This window comes from Protopterus annectens, chromosome 7.part0 (assembly GCF_019279795.1).
Source record: "Protopterus annectens isolate FY-2018-M chromosome 7.part0, PAN1.0, whole genome shotgun sequence".
Classification (NCBI taxonomy): domain Eukaryota; kingdom Metazoa; phylum Chordata; order Ceratodontiformes; family Protopteridae; genus Protopterus; species Protopterus annectens.
In genome coordinates, this window is record NC_056739.1 from 1,481,935,572 (window position 1) to 1,481,955,174 (window position 19,603).

A 19,603-nucleotide genomic window follows, 5' to 3' on the forward strand; every position below is an offset into this window, starting at 1 on the left:
TACAGTGTGGGTTCTGTTAGTAAAGCCAGTTGGCAACCCGTCGAGTGACGTAGGGATTAATGCCCAGCTTAGTAAGTTTTTAACTATGATTCTAGAGTGGGGAATGGTGTCGAAGGCCTTGACGAGGTCCATATAGGTTGTGTGAACCGCCTTACCCTCATCCACAGCTCTGGAGACTGATTCAAAGAAGTCAGTCAGGTTCAGGAGACAATATCGGCTCTTCACGAACCCAAACTGGGTGGGGTCCAGTGTTTGAAGGTTGCCAATATCTGTTTATAAGTTCCATGATACGATGTTCATCGTATTTCACTGTTGCAGTCATCACTGTAGGGTTCTTCCTGCCGGCAGGCAGCCCTCGGTCGGCCAGAATCCCAAAGTCTGGGTCCGGCTTCAGCTGTTAAGTCATGCTCCCTGACGTCAGAATGCCAGGAGTACAAAGCTGCCAGCCGACGCCATGTTCTCCAGTCTTTCTTGCCATGCGGTGGAAGCAGTTCGCAAGTGCCGGTCGGCTGACTCCTGATATTTTTTCGTGCTTCAGTCCGAAGACTGACTACTTCTTCTCAAAGCTAAGTACCCCGTTGGGGAAACTTTTTTCTTGCTCCAGTCCGATGTCAGAAAAAGCTAATAATTGTATTTCTTGTGGGAAGCAAATACCTCATAAGGATTTCCACTCTTACTGTATTCCTTGTTTAGGCCCTGACCACGACGTAGCTAGTTGTCGGTTTTGTGCTAGATTTAACCAACGTACTATTAAGCGGAGGTACGATTTTGCTTTTCACTACTTTGGCAGGCGATTTAATTATATGATGTTGGACACGCTTCCGACTACCGGAGTTCACATACGACGCAAGGATAAGGACAGGTCTCCGAGGTTCAAATCAGAAGACGGTTTACCAGCAGAGCCAGCTCCAGGTTCGTCCGTCGTCAGTGAGGTGCTTTCGCAGCACCTGTCATCGGCCATTTCAGAACCTATTGCCGAAACGGACTCCCACGAGGAGCCAGCTAGGCCTTTGAGTACTCCAGCTGCAGGACCTTCGGACAATGCTCCCTCGGATTGGTCAGGAGCCGCTGTGCCTTTACCGGCTTCCGAGGGGTTTTTCAGGCCTACACAGCTTCTGATAAAGGCAAAGCCAAAGACAAAGGCGAAGACTCCTTCTAAATCAAAGACACCAGCCCAGGCCTCTTCTGATCCAGGATCCAAATCTCAGAAACAGCTGCTTAAAATGGCGGAGGACTTACTAACCATGATTAGGGGTTCACTAACCATGATTAGGGGTTCACATCCCCCTCCAGGCAAAAGGCCAAGGCAAGAATTGGATTTTGAATCCACTGATCAGGCATCTATTTCTTCAGTGTCTTCCTCTGAACAGGAATATACTTTCCCTCCTTATGAGGATTCTAATGCTGAGGAATCCATTCCATCAGCTTCTCCCCCTGAGGATTTTTCTTTTGGGGAAAATTTACATGACATGAGGGAACATTTTCACTGGGAAGGACAGGAGTACTCTGAATCTAAGAGAAGGCTTAGGGATTTCCTTCTTCCCCAACAATAGACCCCTGGCTATTCCTCCTATTTTGGATATTGTGGATGATGCCTTTTCTGAGGCTAATTTAACTCCTGACTCCTTTCCTCTAGCCCCCGCTAAGCCTGACAGATATTACAGGGTCCCTGACTCCCACCAGTTCCTTTACAAAAATCCTGCTGCTGATCCAGAAACCATTTCTCAGGGTCCTAAGGGTGTTAAGGCCGCCTCTGCTAAAAACCCTATTCCGACAGATAAGGATTCCAGAGCTACGGAGTGATGGGGCAAAAAAGTGTACACTTCTGCTACTTTATCTATTAGGGCTTTAAATTGTCAATTTCATATGCTAAAATATCAGCAATGCCTGCTGTCTGTTATGAAACAAAAGCTAGGTACCATTTCTGCATGTGCAGATAATAAGGAATTACACGATTTGATGCATGCTACTGAACAAGTGGGGAAGCATGGTTTACACTGTGGTTTTGATGCCTTGAAGGCTTCATGCAGGGCGGCTGCCACTGGCACAGTCATTGGAAGGCATGCTTGATTAAAGGAGCAAAATTTACCTGATCAAGTGAAAGCAAAGTTACTGGATGCTCCTTTTCAGCATAATGTTTTGTTTGGGTCTAAGGCTGAAGAGGTGATTAAGAAAATGGAGGATAAGGCAAAATCCATGCAAACGGTTAAGGATTTCTTACAAGTTCAGCCCCCAAGATTTAGCAGAAATTGGCCAACTAAACATTGGTCCTTTCCCAGCTTGGACAGGTCTCAGAGGGGTAGATATAGGCGCTCCAGAGGGAGGGCCCAAGCACAGACCTCTTACAAACCTAGACAGTGAAGTGCTTCCACCCTCAGGGGTGGAGAGGACAGACCTCAATCTTATAGAAAACAGGCTCAATGACTCCCCCTGCATGGCTCCAGGAACTTCTCTCCTGGAAGCCCCTCTAGGAGGAAAACACTCTTTTTCAACAAAATTGGACTTGCATAACCCAAGACAAGTGGGTTCTGGATGTAGTTTCAAGAGGTTACAAATTCCACTTTCATACCTTGCCAATACCAAACGGATGGCCAGACCTACCAAAACACCAATGGGCAGAGGCATTAAACCAGGTGAGTTCCCTCATAGCTGTGAGGGCCATAGAACTGGTTCCACAATCAGAGACTGGGCAAGGCTTTTATTCAAGGCTCTTTCTAGTTCCCAGAAAACAAAATTCATAGAGACCCATCCTGGATCTGTCAGTTTTAAATACTTTCCTGGAGATACCAAAGTTCAAGATGCTTTCTCTGCAGCAGCTCCTGCCAATGTTGAGCAAAAATGCATGGATGGTGACATTGGATTTAAAGGAGGCTTACCTACACATCCCTATCAGACAGGAGTGCAGAAAATACCTCTGGTTCAAGGCCAGCTCGAAACATTACCAATTCTCTGCGCTGCCCTTTGGCTTGTCTACTGCGCCCAGGGTCTTCACCAAGTACCTGGCACCAGTAGTAGCTTATTGCAGACTCCAGGGAATTCAAATTTACCCTTATCTGGACGACTGCCTTATTCAGGTAGACAGCAAGGATGTCTTACTCCAGCACCTGGAATTTGTTCAAAATCTACTCAAGTACCTGGGATTCACTGTGAACATAGTCAAATTTGACATCCTCACAACAGATAACTTTTCTGGGTGCTCTTCTAAACGCAACAACCCAGATGGCATTCCTGACATCTGAGAAACAACTACAGCTGGCTTCAACTTTCAAAACCTTGGCATTAATGCTTCAGCTAACTACAAGGAAATTCCTGCAGGCTTTGGGTTACATGGCTTCCTGCATCCTTCTCATACCAAATGCAAGACTACATATGAGAAAAATACAATGGTACCTAAAACGTGTATGGTCCCAGCATTGCCACAGTCTAGACACACAGATTACTGTCTTGCCTACAAAAGGAATTCCATTGGTGGACCATGGCATGTCTTCACAACAAATGGAAAGCCTTCAGTCTGGCTCCAGCCTACCAAGTGTTAACCACGGGCGCCTCGGATTACGCATGGGGAGCCCACTTGCAGGGGAAAGGCCTGCAAGGTTTTTGGACAGAGGATCAGAAGCACCTACATATCAATTTAAAAGAGATGTTAGCTGTACAGAATGCCGTCTTGGCTTTCAGGGATCTTCTACAGCCAGGACAACTACTGATACGGACAGACACCACAGTTATGTGGTACATAAACAAGTAAGGGGGTTCACACTCCTACCCCCTTTGCAGACTAGCCATGACTCTATGGAACACAGCTCTAGCTTACCAAGTGAATCTACAAGCTCAGTTCCTGCCAGGGAAACAAAATATTCTGGCAGACAGCCTGAGCAGGAACCTGTCTGACCCACACGAGTGGATGCTAGACACCCAAATATTCAAGATGATTACAGAAGCCTGAGGCTGCCCGGACATCGATCTATTTGCATCCCCCCTCAACCACCAGTTACAGATTTTTTTGCACAAGGACATTTCACAAACTAGCATGGAAAGTGGATGCTCTCTCATTCAGTTGGAGAAACCTCTCTGGGTATGCCTTTCCTCCACTACCTCTTCTTCCACGGGTGTTATTAAAGATCAAACAAGACAAACCCAAGATGATTTTACTGGCCCCAAATTGGCCTCGTCAATTTTGGTATTCAACACTGATGAATCTATCCCAGGAGCCACCTTGGATTTTACCTCGGATTCCAAATCTTTTGTCCCAACACCAGGGCCAGGTTCTGCACTCTCATATCAAAACTCTCATCTTGGCAGCTTGGCGAATTCAGGGTCTATGATTAATCCTACCCTTCCCAAGCAGGTCATGGATGTCATCTTAGAAGCCAGACGGCCTAGCACTAGAAAATCTTATGCAGGTAAATGGAAGAGATTTTGCACCTGGATGCATGCTCAGGATTCGGATCCTCTCATTCCTAATATCCCATTGATTTTACATTACCTGACAGACATGCTACATAAGGGTTTATCCCTCTCCTCCATAAATATACATGCCTCCGCTATCTCTGCACATTACAATACAGATCCTCCAATCTTTTCGCATCCACTTCTGAAACAGTATCTCAGAGGAGCAAATAATTTAAGGCCCCCTAGGACACCGCCCATACCTGCCTGGGACCTCAGCTATGTTCTGGAAAAACTCACACTGCCTCCTTTTAAGCCTGCTGCCACATCTGATATTAAGTATTTATCATGGAAGACAGCTATCCTACTGGCTTTGACTTCAGCCAGAAGAGTCTCGGAGTTACAAGCTCTCATGGCTGTGGAACCATATATTATTTTTCACCAAGACAGGATGTCTTTAAGGACTAATCCTACTTTCATGCCTAAAGTGGTTTCTAAAGTGGCTTTAAACCAAACTATTCACCTGCCAACTTTTTTCACTAATCCACAAAGTAAGGGGGAAAGGATCTTGCATTCCTTGGATGTACACAGGCAACTTCGTTTTTACCTGGACAGAACCAAGGATATCAGGAAAACGGAGCAACTGTTTCTTATGCAGCAAATTCTCAAGGCAAAGCTATTTCAAAACAGACCATTTCTAAATGGATTGCTCATGGAATCAGATTTTGTTACTCTCATCATGGAAAGCAAATCCCAGGAAAAATAGGACTCACTCTACAAGAGCTGCTGCTACTTCAGCTGCCTTTCTCAGGGGAGTACCTACCAAAGATATTTTGGATGGTGCAACTTGGAGTTCAGTGCATACTTTCTCTAAGCACTATAATCTCCCTCTTTACCCTAAGTCTAGGGCAGGCTTTGCTTCTGCAGTCTTGCAGAGCCTTCTAGCCGCCCCTTCTACTCTATAACCACCACCCTTTATCTCAGCTTTGGGATTCAACCCTACAGTGATGACTGCAACAGTGAAACACGATGAACATAGTACAGTTGTGTACACTTACCATAAATGTAGATGTTCGAGTGTCTTCACTGTTGCAGTCTGGGTTACCCACCTCCTGTCCCCTCTTATACTTTCATTAGTGTGGTTTCCTACTTCACCCTTCTGAGGTGTATTTGCTACAGAGTATGGGGTTTGTTGTATGTTAAATTTTGTTTTACTATTAGCCTTCACTTTTGGCCACCTGACATCTGGGTCAAGAAAAACTGGAGAACATGGCGTTGGCTGGCAGCTTTGTACTCCTGGCACTCTGACGTCAGGGAACATGACTGAACAGCCGGCGCCGGACCCAGACTTTGGGATTCTGGCCGACCAAGGGCTGCCTGCCGGCAGGAAGAACCCTACAGTGATGACTGCAATAGTGAAGACACTCTAACATCTACATTTATGGTAAGTGTACACAACTGTACTTTCCATGGCCTTGCAGATCAGGCTGGTCAGAGTGGGGCAGTAGTTCCCAAGATCCAAGGTGGATCCCCCCTTGTGGAGTGGAGTAAATGTAGCTGTGCGCCACTCAGTGGGCATGTAGCCTGAGATGAGGCTATGATTAAACATTAACACTTAGGTGAGGTGCCAGTTCATTTTGTAGCATTTCCTGGAAAATCAAGTTAAAAACATTAGCTAAGTAAATGTAAATATTTTTAACAGTAAATGCTGTTAAAAAGGTGCAAAATATGCATACATGCAGATATTCTTTGTAACAGTCGCTTGTGCATTCTTTATCAATACATGATTTATGTTGTACAAAAGTAGAAAATTATCATCGCTAAAGTTTGACTGCTTTTCATATCTTAGAAACTCAGGCATGTAATATAAGAACACATTTTGTACTTCCAAGACTTGAGATTTCACATGGCAAGAAATTCCTTTGATTGCTCGTTTAGTGATGGACCTTTGAAAAACCTTGTTTGTAAAATTGGCAGTATACATGGAATAGCTCAAGATGTGCATCTTAAATGACAGTTTTTTCATCATCATCTAAGGTTTCATCTGATGCCATGTAGTTTGTTGCTAGGCTTTGGAAATATGAATGCACATCTTGTATCTTAACTGGTAAACTAGGAATGTCTCCAGTGCATTGTACTAAATGTGAACAGTGATTTCACACTGTCCCTAGCAACATGAAAATTTCACTGAAAATTTTCATGCAGGTATGTTTAACAAGTGTCCATGATGACTTCCTAGTATAATTTTGAGTCCCGAAATGAATGTGTGCGAAAATAATGAATATAGCAATGGTGAATATCTCTCTTGTTTTAAAGTTGTTTTTTTTTTCAAGGGAGCAAGCCCTCACACCCGTCATAACTTGTATATTCCCACTGAGTGAAGGGAAGACCTCAAGACAGGGTGATGTCAGATTTGGCATGTGTAAGTCTGCATTTTGGCTCATTCAGTCTTTGTTGTTTCAGGACTCAGCAAGGAGTCTCAGAATATCAGATGGTTACCAACAATGATCATGTCTCCACTGGAGGGACATCTTAGATCAGTATTAGAGTGGCTTTTTTACTTGCATCATATCCCTTCTTATGTTGCGTGTTATTTGGTAAGTCTGTTTAGGGAAGTCCGACCTCCCAAAAAAGTCAAGACACCATGAACAAGCTATGGGTGTTAAATAGAAGTTCATATTAACGTGCTGTAGGAATGAAATGTTTTTTTTCCCAGAGCTATACTTAACTGTTTTACTCAGCTCGACACTGGTAATGCATTTTTTTCTGGCAGGAATTTTCCTAGGACAGTCCATTGGAACAAAGTTCAGCTGCTGAGATTTTGCATAAAACATTTTTTTGGAGGTTCCTTTTTGAAACAGTTTGCTTTGTTCTCAGTTTTTAAAATTGCATCTTATTTGTCTTTTTTTAGAGGAAAATTATGTGCATGTTGCGTTACTGATTCTTTACCAAATAACTAGTAGCTAGGCGATTACTCTGATTGTCGTAAGTATTGCTGGAGCATAATTTACAATTGTTGGGAATTAGTTGCATAGGTTCATAGGTTGGTACTAGGCTATCAGCCCTAGGGCCTATACAAGCCTAGCCATAATTCCCTGGCTATTTCTTCCCACACTATTTATTTCCCTGGACCCCTGGGAACCTCTCATCCACCATATTTTCACAACGGTGGGTTTGTTGTCTCCAGCACAGAGGATGCCAGTATTATGCTTGGTTGAGGATTGGTAGTATTCCATGTAATCGAGTTCCTGTTGCTGCAAGAGAGTGGTAGTACTCTGTCCAGTGTCTTTCATGTTACTTCTGTAGTGATTAATACCCAGTTTGAGATTTATCCCCAGAAAAAGATCACTGTGTGCATCTCTGTCAGAAATTAATAAAAAAAAAGTTGCATGACAAAACCATTTAGAAATTTTGTTTTAACACTGTCTTTTTGCCTTCTTAGAAAAGTTTGAGTTCCTGAAGGTTTTTGTCTTGTAGGTGTAGTATTTTGAGTTACCTGTGAACATCCAGGCTGTGTAGAATTTTCTCCCCTATTTTTTGGTTCTGGATATAAAACTGGGAGATGAATAGCATGGCTCAAAGTAAATTCTGACACCACATTAAGCATAAAGGAAGTATTTATCAGTTACCCTATCTTTGTGGAAGGTTAAGATAGGGTTGAATCAGCATAAGAACTTGACTCTTGATACTGTTCTTGCAGAAGTCAAAGCAACAACTAATACCGTTTTGCAAGATATGAACTTCAAGTTAGCCTCATGAGTACGTTCAAAAGGAAAAAGTGCAAGTTTCTTCAGTACAAAATTAGGATCCCAAAGAGGAAGTCGTATGTATTCTACTTGTGTAGATATGTCAACTCCCCATCAAAAACTGTTTCGGTTGAGGCTTGGTATAGGGGAGGTCTATTGGCAGTCAAGCAGAGAATAGGTGAAACCTGATAGAGCAAGAAAACGTCTAGAGCATAATTGCTCACATACAGTGTAGAACCAGAGATAACTTGGCCTTAAATGATCCAGTTTCTTGTTTGGCACCAACTAGAAAAACATTTTCACTTAGACAGTTATTTTCTTGTTGCAGGTTTCTTCGCCTTCTTCAATGTGTGTCACACTCCCTCTAAAAACAGGTGCGTAAAAGTGTTGTAATTTTATAATCCAGGTAGTGAGTTGAACTTGAAGATTGCAATAAATTCCCATCTAGCGTGTACGTCCACCCTGTGAGGAAACATGCAGTAATTACGACTGATCATTTTGAGAAGGGGAAAACCACTGTTGCCTGTGTCAAAAAGGAGATACCATTATGTTTGGAGAGACCTTCTGAATCCATATAAAAGCTTCGGTTATCATACGAAAGGGTGGAAAGGCATGCTTGAAACATCCTTTTCCATGGGATTGAAAATTCATCCGTCTTCAGGCCTTTGTGCAAGGAGTCTTGGAGCAGAATTTCTTTAACTATCTTGTGAATGGAGACAGATGTACTTGTGGTATTCCCCCACAGCTGGATCAATTCCTGGAAGACTCCTGGAAGCAGCTTCCATTTGTGGGGTCTCTCCTGATCCTGGTCAGCTTGTCTGCTGTAGTGTTCTGCTGTGACTGAATGCAAGTAGCCTGGATGGTCAGACTGTTAAGAATTAGTTCTCAGGTTATTGTAACTAGTTTGCAAAGGGTGTAGGAGCTTGGCTCCCCCCTGTTTATGTACCACATCACTGTGGTGTTCTGTGGATTCCTGACCCTCTACTAGTAATCAGATGGCTTATAGACTTGAGAGCTTGTATCAGCACCATCATTTCTTTGACATGTATGTGTTTTAATTATTCCTGCTTGTTTCATAGATCCCCAGCTTCATTCCCTTGGATATGGTTCCCTAAGCAAAGCCTAAATCATCTGTGGCTGCATACTGAGATGGGAATGCAAGGGAAAAGGGAGACCTAGGTTGAGGGACATCTGATTTACCCACCAGAGTAACTCCCTTTTAACATACCCCAGCACTGGAATCTGAAATAAAAGGTGGACAATGGTTTTGGATCCAAACTGATTTGAGGAACCATTGAATTTCCTTTGTGAAGTCTGGCCAAAGAACTCATAAAAACTGGAGGCCAGGAAACAGAATCCTGAGATATTCCCTGGCGGCATATGCCAGAGTCTAGTTGGAAAGATACCAGAAACTATTCATTGTAAAATTCCTCTTTGTCCTGAGGAAGAAAAGCCATCCCGAGGGATGTATCCTGGAGATATCCCAGAAACATTATGCTGAGAGACCGAATGACTAGAGATTTCTCTGTTCACCCGAAATTTGACAGATTTGATGTTCTTCGTGTTTCACTGTTGCAGTCATTACATTTGGGTTATCTGCTTGCAGGTAGCCCTCAGGCTGGCCTGATTGTCAAAGTCTTGGGTCCTGCGTCGGATGCGGTCTCCTCTTCCATGACGTCAGGAGTATAAAACTTGCAGCTGACGCCATTACATCAGTCTTTTGTGCCATGCGGTGCCAGCAACAGCAGCAGTTCACAAGTGCCGGTCGGCCGACTTGCGAAATTTTCATTTTCGAATTTCAGAACCAAAGTCTTCAAAAAAGCTAAGTACTCCGTTGGGGATCCTTTTTCTTGCTCTAAACCGATGTCAGTAAAAGTCAACTGTATTACTTGTGGAAAGCAAATGCCTCAAAGATTTTCATTCATACTACATTCCTTGCTTAGGCCCAGACCGCAACGTCCCTCGCTGTTGGTTTTGTGCCTTATTCAGTCCTCTAACTATTCGTAGTTTGTTCTTTCTTGCATCAAATTATTTTGGTACTCTGTTTAATTATCCAGAAATGGCTTCGATAAGCCATCCGACTACCGGCATTCTGAAAAAAACGTAAAGATAAAGACAGAGACAGACCGCATAGGTCCAAAGCTGCCGATGACGCTTCTGTTAAGCTAGTTGACAGTTCGCTGGTACTCAGGCGCTTTCACAGCCCCTGATACCCGCTACTTCAGATTCACAGGCCTCTGCTGAGACCCATTTGGAGTCCGGTATGCCGCGAGATGCTTGTTCGATTATGGAACCTGTGGATGTCTCTACCTTGGATGGGTCCAGAGCCGCTGTGCAGGCACCAGCTTCTGAGGGTGTATTCAGGCCTACTGACTTGCATATCAAACAGATGCCATCTTCTTCAAGGCCTAAAACTCTATCCACGCCTAGAAAACAGATGTCCAAACCGCATGGTCAGGCCCATATGCCTAAAAAAACAAATAATGGCTGAAGCCCTTTACTCTAATTAGGGGAAGCCAGCCTTCTCCATCTGAGATCTAGAACTGATTTTCCTTTGGATTATTCTGATAAAGATTCTGAAATTTCTGTTTCGTCCGATGACCAGGATTTGCCCTTATCTATCTATGAGGATTCTGATGCAGAGGACTCCATACCTTCTGCTTCCCCTCCAGAAGATTTTTCTTTTGGTGAAACTTTGCACACTGTTGGGGAGCATTTTCACTGGGAAAGCCAGGATTACTCTGACTCCAAAAAGAGGATTAGGGACTTCTTACTCCTACCTCAACACAGGCCTTTAGCTATCCCTCCTGTTCTGGACATTGTAGATGATGCTTTCTTGGAATCTAGCCTGGCCCCAGACACTTTAGCTCCCACTCCCAGGAAACCTGACCGGTATTAGAGTACCCGACTCTCACAAGTTCCTTTTTAAGAACCCTACTGCGGACCCAGAGACCATTTCACAGGGACCCAAAGGCATTAAGGCTACTACTGCCAAAAACCCTACCCCCTCTGATAGAGATTCCAGGGCCCTGGACAGATTTGGTAAGAAGGTGTACACTTCTGCTACTTTGGCCATTAGGGCTTTAAACTGCCAGTTTCATATGTTAAAGTATCAGCCGCATATTATTGGACTACTTAAACAGAAAATTATGTTGATTCCTGACTGCTGAAAATAAAGAATTACTGGATTTAATGCAAACATACTTTGCAATGTGGTTTTGACTCTTTAGAAGCATCTTGCAGGGCTGCTGTCACTGGGTCTGTTCTTAGAAGACATGCTTGGCTTAAGGAGCAAAATTTGCCAGATCATGTTAAAGCTAAATTACTGGATGCTCCCTTAAACCAAGACAGTCTGTTTGACAACAAAGCAGAAGTACTACTTAAAAGGATGGAGGAAAAAGCTAAATCTATGCAAACTGTTAAATATTTCCTGCAAGTACAGCCTCTCAGATTTAGTAGGCATTGGCCTTCTAAGAATTGGTCCTTTCCTGTCTCATCCAGACCTTCAGTCCAAACCCAGGGACAGCAGACCACCTAGGCTACAGTCTCAAGGTACTCACAGGGCTAAGCAGTGGGGGGCTGCTACTTCCAAAGCTGGAAGTAGTAAGACACCCCCATATGGTAAACTGTCACAATGACTTAACCATGAACCTTTCAAGCCCTGCTCAACTGCATGCTCCTTTAGGGGGAAAGATCGCCCTGCACGCAAAAAACGAGTAACTCGTTACCAAAGACAAATGGGTTTTAAATATAGTTTCCCAAGGATACAGATTCCACTTGCACACCTTAACAACCCCAAAAGGTTGGCCAGACCTACCCCCAAATCAGTGGGCAGAGGCTCAACAGCAGGTTCTTTCTTCTAAGTATCAGGGCTATTCAACCTGTCCCAGCAGAGGAATGGGGACAAGGTTTTTACTCTACTTTTCCTGGTACCTAGAAAAGACAACTCCTGGTGTCCTATCCTGGATCTCTCTATTCTAAACACCTTTTTAGTAATCCCAAAATTCAGAATGCTAACTCTTCATCAGCTGATTCCAGTGCTAGGCAAAAATGCCGGGTTGGGAACATTGGACTTAAAGGAAGCTTACCTGCACGTTCCAATAAGGGAATCTTGCAGAAAATACCTACGCTTCAGAGCAGGCTACATGCACCATCAGTTCTCTGCACTGCCCCTTGGCTTATCTACTGCTCCTAGGGTATTCACAAAGTGCCTAGCTCCAGTCATTGCATTCTGCAGGCAAAGAAATATTCAAATATACCCATACCTGGACGATTGTCCAATTCAGGCAGAAAGCCAGGACACACTATTAAATCATCTGGCATTTGTAAAGAAACTGCTAACCTCACTGGGGTACACCATAAACGAAAAGAAATCTCACCTAATACCCTGCCAACAAATTGTATTCCTGGGAGCAAGCTTGAACACAACTTCCCAGATGGCCTACCTCATGCCAGAGAAACAGGTTTGTGACAACCTACTTCAAATTACTGGCCACAAAGACCCAGCTATCTGCAAGGAAAATACTGCAAGCCCTGGGGTTCATGGCCTCTTGCATCCTATTAATTCCATATGCAAGACTGCATATGAGGAAACTACAATGGTATCTAAAAAGCCTATGGTGTCAACATTCTCAGGATCTGGAATCAGATTCCTATCATTCCTTGTATAAAGACAGAATTCCTTTGGTGGGCAGAGACCTGCTACCACAAGTTACTGCCATTCACTCTACCCCCTGCCGCCAAAACCCTAACAGACACATCGGACTATGCATGGGGGGCTTACTTGGCAAGCTAGTGCATTCAGGGCAAGTGGAACCAGAGTCAATACACCTGCATATCAATTAAAAAGAAATGTTAGCTGTACAGAATTTTCTAACAGCCTCCAAGGACCACATTCTTCCAGGACAATTATTGGTAGACAGCACCACTGTCATGTGGTACATAAACAAGCAGGGGGGATCCCACTCGTACCCTCTCTGCAGACTAGCCATGCCTCTGTGGAACGCAGCCTTGAGCTACCAAGTGCACCTACAAGCTCAGTTCCTGCCAGGCAAGCTAAATTCACTGGCAGATGACCTAAGCAGAAATCTCATGGGCCCACACAGATGGAAACTGGAACCAAAGATATTCAACATTTTCAGAAACAAATGGGGGAGCCCTGAGATGGACCTGTTTGCTTCCCCTCAGAACTACCAATTGGACAAATTCTGCACAAGGACTCCCCACAGACAAGCTTGGAAAGTGGATACCCTGTCCTTCACCTGGGAAAGCCTCTGTCTTTCCCCCTCTGCATCTCCTCTTGAAAGTTCTGCTAAATATCAAACAGGACAAACCAAGGACAATACTCATTGCACCAGACTGGCCACGCCAACACTGGTGCCCCCCTCTTGCGCAGTATGTCACTGCTGGAACCATGGCACCTGCCTCAGACCCCTTCCCTACTGTCCCAGCAGGAGGGCCAGATTCTGCACCCCCAACTTCAAACCTTGAACCTTGCAGCCTGGCTAATTACCTGAGCTGTCCAATAGCATCCCTCAGTAAGCAAGTGCTGGATGTCATTCTGGAGGCAAGGAGGCCAGTACTAGAAAATCCTATACTGAAAAGTGGAAAAGATACTGTTCCTGGAGCCAGACTTGGGATGGGCACAACGGTGCCCAGCTTACCGCATATTCTTCAGTACTTAACAGAGAAGCTCCACAAGGGCTTTTTCTTCTCATTTATTAAAATTCATGCCTCAGCCATTTCAGCACATTATAATACTGAGCCACCCCTCTTCTCTCACGCCCTGTTGAAGCAATTCCTCAGAGGGGCCAAAAATTTGAGACCACCCAGGAGAGCCTGGGACCTTAACTTTGTATTGGAAAAGTTCACTCTACCTCCTTTTGAGCCAGCTGCAACTGCAGAGTTGAAATTCCTTTCTTGGAAAATGGCCTTCCTTCTAGCCATCACTTCAGCAAGAAGAGTGTCTGAATTACAGACCCTCATGGCAGTGGAGCCCTTCATCATCTTCCAGGCAGACAGGGTTTCCCTCTGGACCAATTTTTCCTTTATGCCCAAGGTGGTATCCAGTGTGGCCCTTAATCAGTCCATTCATTTGCCAAACTTCTTTTTTAATCCACAGAACAAATGAGAACGAATGCTGCACTTTTTGGACGTGCACAGACAACTTAGATTTTATTTGGACAGGATTAAGCCTCTCAGGAAAACTGAACAGTTGCTGGTTGCCTTTGCTGCAGGGGCAGAGGGGAAGGCGATTTCAAAGCAAACCATTTCTAAGTGGATAGGCCATCGTATTCATTCCTGCGATAAGCACCATGGAAAACCTACCCCACAGGGGATAAGATCACATTGCATCAGGGCTGCATCTACTTCAACAGCCTTTCTCAGAGGTGTCCCTATTAGGGACATCCTAGAAGCTGCTACCTGGAGCTCTTTACAACCTTCACCAAGCATTACCACTTGCTTATTTTTTCGAAATCCAGAGCTGGTTTTGCCACTGCAGTCTTGCAGGGCTTAATAGCTGGTCATAATGCTCTCTGCCACCTCCCTTCCTTAGCTTTGGGAATCGACCCAAATGTAATGACTGCAACAGTGAAACATGAAGAACATAGTACAGTTTTGTACAGTTACCATAAATGTAGATGTTCGAGTGTATTCACTGTTGCAGTCCTGGTTACCCTCCCTCCAGCCCCCTGACTTTTATTGGCTATACCTTTCTTCTTGCTTACTGTATTTAAGCTTTCTGGTGTATTTGCTTTTTGTTGGAGGTGTAACCTTGTATATAATTGCTTCCCGTTATGGGGGCACCTGACATCTGGGGCAGGAAAAACTGATGTAATGACATCTGCTGCGTATTTTATACCCCTGACTCCCTGATGTCATGGAAGAGGAGACTGCATCCAATCCAACGCAGGACCAAAGACTTTGATAATCAGGCCGGCTGAGGGCTGCCTGCAAGCAGATAACCCAAATGTAATGACTGCAGCAGCAAATACACTCTAACATCTACATTTATGGTAAGTGTACACAGCTGTACTTTTTTTCCCACCTAAGCAAAATATTCTAAAATAAGGAAGTCTAAACTAGGAAAACCAGGAATGGCCTGCAGTTGGCTAGTACTGGACTACCTCTCAACTGTACAGATTTTCATAGAATGTCCAGATGTTTGTCTCATATGTTTGGTCTGTTCCTCATAAAAACTGAGGTTTTTTTTGACAAATCTGTGGGATGATCCAGGGACGAAAGTCACTAAATGACATGGAGTTTCAGACTTCATATCCTTCAGAGAAATGCATGTTAACACAAGTCCTGTTCAATCAACTTTCTAAGTTTTTCAGAGTAATATTTAAAATGTGTCCCTATTTTGGGGCCTTTGTTCCCCCTATTATGTCAGACTTTGACCAGATTTCTTGTGCTAAGAGGTTGCGAAGTATATACAGGAGCCAGGCAATTTGTAAGCACTTGGAGAGAATTGAAAATGCAAACCAGACACGCACGTAAACAGTGCCTGGAATGTGATAAGCCTATTTTAAATCCTGAGTTGCTGGACAACTGAGAGGTGAAAAGTGTAGCAGTCTGTAGTGAACAGTATTTTGGATTTTGGAGTTTTGATGTGAATGTTTAGAAAAGAAAGGTCTAGACTGGGTCTCCCATGCTGCTTTGGCACCAGAAATGTTCTTAACCTTTCCTTATTTGATCTGTTGGAATAGGTTTTATAGTCCCTGAGATAGCAGTTTGTCTAGAATAAGGAGGGAATGGAGGCTTAGTTTAATGAATGCAGAGGAATCCCATAAGAGGAGTAGCTGACTCGCTGCCACTTGCAGCCTTTTTGAATGACTCTCAGAATCCAAATGTTTGAGGTTATCTGGTGCACAGAGGGAAATGAAGACTTAGATCGTGGGAGCTTTACTCGAATGTCAGTGCCCAGAGGGGGGAGAAACATGATGGGGCATATAGTCACTGTCGCTCCTTTTTTTTTTTTTTTTTTTTTTTTTTTTTTTATATACTTTGCTTCGTTTTGGGAGGACCTGCCCTTATTTGAACCTTCCAGACATTGCTTTTTGAAAATGTCTCTCTTGCTGAGATTGTTTTTTTTTTTCCCCTATAAAAAGAGCCTGAACTGGAAGGAAAGCTTGTCATGTTTTGACATGGAGGGTTGACAGATGTGGATAACACTCCCGAGTTAACTTTCCTCTTTCAGCAAATCTTTTAAGGGCCTGTGCAGAGAATGGGCAAATACTGCATCTTTATTTAGGGGAGCAATCATGAACTCTGCTTTGATGTTCTTTGGTAAATTCTGAGAACATACCTAGGCAAATTCTGGCTGCAGTATTAGAAAAAGCCAAATCTACAGGTGGGAAAATTTGAAGAAAAACTTTTCTTAGTCATATTCCCCATTCTGTGAAGTAGAGACTTGAGAAATGTAGTCTCATTCCTTTTTCTTAAATTGAGAAATCAGAATCTGAGAGAGAAGAAAAATCTTTTCATTTTTAAATGTAAAGACTGAAAGACTTTAATAATCCTTTTAGCAAAATGCAACCAGTATTCCTTGTCTGCCCTAGTGACGGGGGCATGGGTAAAAAAATAAAATTAACTTTGCTCTCTTTTCCTTGGAGTCCCTCAAGAAAAATGCCCTGAAGAACATTCCTTCCCCGGGAATCAAGCTCCTTATAATTGCTCCACAAAGAAACAATGTATGTTTCCTCCAGTGCATCCCAGTGGTTCTTCCTTGCTTGAAGAGGACAGATGAACAGCCGTAGTGAAAGTTTCTACCTGTCTGTCCTTGGTGGCTTTCATTGGAGCAACGAGCGGGATTGAGAGAAACTGAGTAGTTTGAGGAACTTGAAATTGTAGCTCACTGAATGCTGAGGCAGAGAGGAAGCCAGAATCCCGACTGAAGCCTCTTGTACAATTTTTTTCTTGCAGATTGAGAAAGGAGAAAACAAAGATCTGAATCTGTTTCTAGTATAAAATATCTGATAAGCAGGTAGCAGAACCCTGGAGTAGTGACCAAAAATTCCAAGGCCCAAGATAAAATTTATTGACCGTCCCTAAAACCACTAGTCTTAACTCCAGCAGTAAATTTTGACAGAAAAGTTGCTTTCAATTTTAACATTCCATGAGAAAAAGTATTCCCCATTGGAGGATTTATCCAACTGTGAAGAAGCACTAGCTGTGACTGTCTACCTATGCCTTTGAGAGTGCTCTTCAGTAAGAAAGTTGTGAAAGTGTAGTGGTCTAACCACTGACTTAATAGCACAGTCAAGTTGTAAAGTGGTTAGGGTGTGTGGAAGGTGCCCTAAAGCTTTGGAATCTTACCATTTATCCAGTCCTTGACAGCATATGTCCTGTGTAGTTTGAGCAACAGTGATCTGATGATGATTATCCAGTGTTTGAGCCAAAAGGGGGGGAAGAAGCATCTTTGGTAGGTTACCCTTAACCTTTAAAAAAACTTTGGGTATGAGAGGAAAAGAGGGCATAGATACATTCTCTCAGGTGAATGAGAATGCCTATGTTTTCAAAGCCTTTTTGCAAGGTATCCTGGAACAGAATTGTTCTGAGTTTGATGCAAACTTATCTACATGGGGTTTCTCACAGGTGGACAGTCTCCTGGAACACATCTGGGTAAAGCGTCATCTAGGGGAGGATCTATCCTGAATCTTCAGTGAGTTTGTTACTGTGCTCTGAATATTACCTGAAGAGTTAAGACTATACTGAAATGCTAATTTCCTGGCAGTCATGGCGTGTTTGTAGCGAGGGTAGGCTCTTACTCCCTCCTCCCATTTGTTTATACATCATATCACTGTGGTGGTCTCAGTTACCGCCAACTGTGGTGCAGCTGTCCACAGCTGAGAGAGAGATTTGCATTAAAGACGAGATTTCCTTGATGTTTGTTTGAAATGAGGCTTCCCTTTCCTCCTAAAGCTTAAGTAGTTTTAATGACCAGCAGGAGGAGGGTGGTGAGAAAGGAAGAGACGTGGATTTACTAGGACTTGGATGTTCATAATGTTACTCTGCTGCAGTCATCACACTTGGGTTATCCTGTCGTCGGGTGGTCCCGCAGTCAGCCTGAATTCCAAAGTCTTGGTCCGGCATCGGTTGTTGTCGCTTCTTCCCTGACGTCAGTGTGCCAGGGGTATATAAGAGGCATCCGACGCCATTTTCTTCAGTCTTTCTTGCCGCGTGGTGCCCGAAGCAGAAGCAGTTCGCAAGTGCTGGTCGGCCGACACCTGAGATTTTCGAATCGAATTTCAGTCCGAAGTCTTCAAAGCGAAGTACCCCATTGGGGAACTTTTTCTTGCCTCAGTCCGATGTCAGAAAAAGTTAACAATTGCATTTCTTGTGGGAAGCAAATACCTCATAAGGACTTTCATTCTTATTGTATACCTTGCCTAGGCCCAGACCACGACGTCACTGGTTGTCGGTTTTGTGCTAGGTTCAATAAGCGAACTATAAAGTGACGCTTTGATTTCACACGACACTACTTCGGTAGGAAATTTAATTACGCTATGCTGTCGGAGCAAATGACTACAGGCATGCATAAACAACGCAAAGATAGACAGGCAGCCTATATCCAAGCCAGACTCAGAGGCCTCGGCTGGGCTGGTCACCGGTGTTCCGGTTTTCAGTGAGGCGCCTACGCAGCCCCTGACTACCGCAGAATTGGAACCCCAGACTGCTTCGGATTCTCAAGCAGAGAGTTCTAGGCCGACGCAGCCATTTTCTTTAGACCCTACCGACAACATTGCAGAAGGAGAAGCCAACGCTGCGGAAACACCTTCGATTAAAGAAGATGTCTTCAGACAGACTACACTCACCATAAAATCTTATGCTAAGCTTAAGACTCCTCTAAAACCAAAAAAGACTGCACATCAGTCTCCAGTTCAAGGCCCATGCCTAAGAAACAGATGCTTAAAATGGCTGAAGATTTGATTTCTTTAATCAGGGGATGTCCTTCAAGGATGCATCTGCAGTCCTAACATATGGGTTGTCTTGCCTCAGGCAGCCCTTCGGTCGGCCGGATTCCAAAGTCTGGGTCTGGCCTCTGCTGATGTCGCACTTCACCCGACGTCATAGCTGCTGTTTATTGGGTATAAAGGCATCAGCCGACGCCATTTTCCTCAGTCTTTCTTGCCGCGCGGTGCCCGAAGCAGAAGCTGTTCGCAAGTGCCGGTCGGTCAGATCCAGAGATTTCTACTACCGAAGACTTCTAAAAAGCGAAGTACCCCGTTGGGGACTCTTTCTTGCCTCAGCCGATGTCAGACAAAGTAAATAATTGTTTAACTTGTGGGAAACAAATACCTCATAAGGATTTCCACTCTTACTGCCTTCCTTGTTTAGGCCCAGACCACGACGTATCAGCTTGTCTAGCCTGTGCTTCCTTCAAGCGACGGACACTTAGACGTCGGTCGGAGATTGCTGAGGAGTTTTTTGGTCCCGCTTTTGCATACAAAATGCCGTCGGAGACTCCG

At 44.0% G+C, this 19,603-nt stretch overlaps 1 protein-coding gene across 2 annotated transcripts in view; it reads left to right on the forward strand.

Moving 5' to 3' along the window:
- Window positions 1-19,603, forward strand: part of SETD5 (SET domain containing 5) — a 2,687,190-nt gene that overhangs the window by 447,515 nt on the left and 2,220,072 nt on the right. The window lies entirely within an intron of this gene.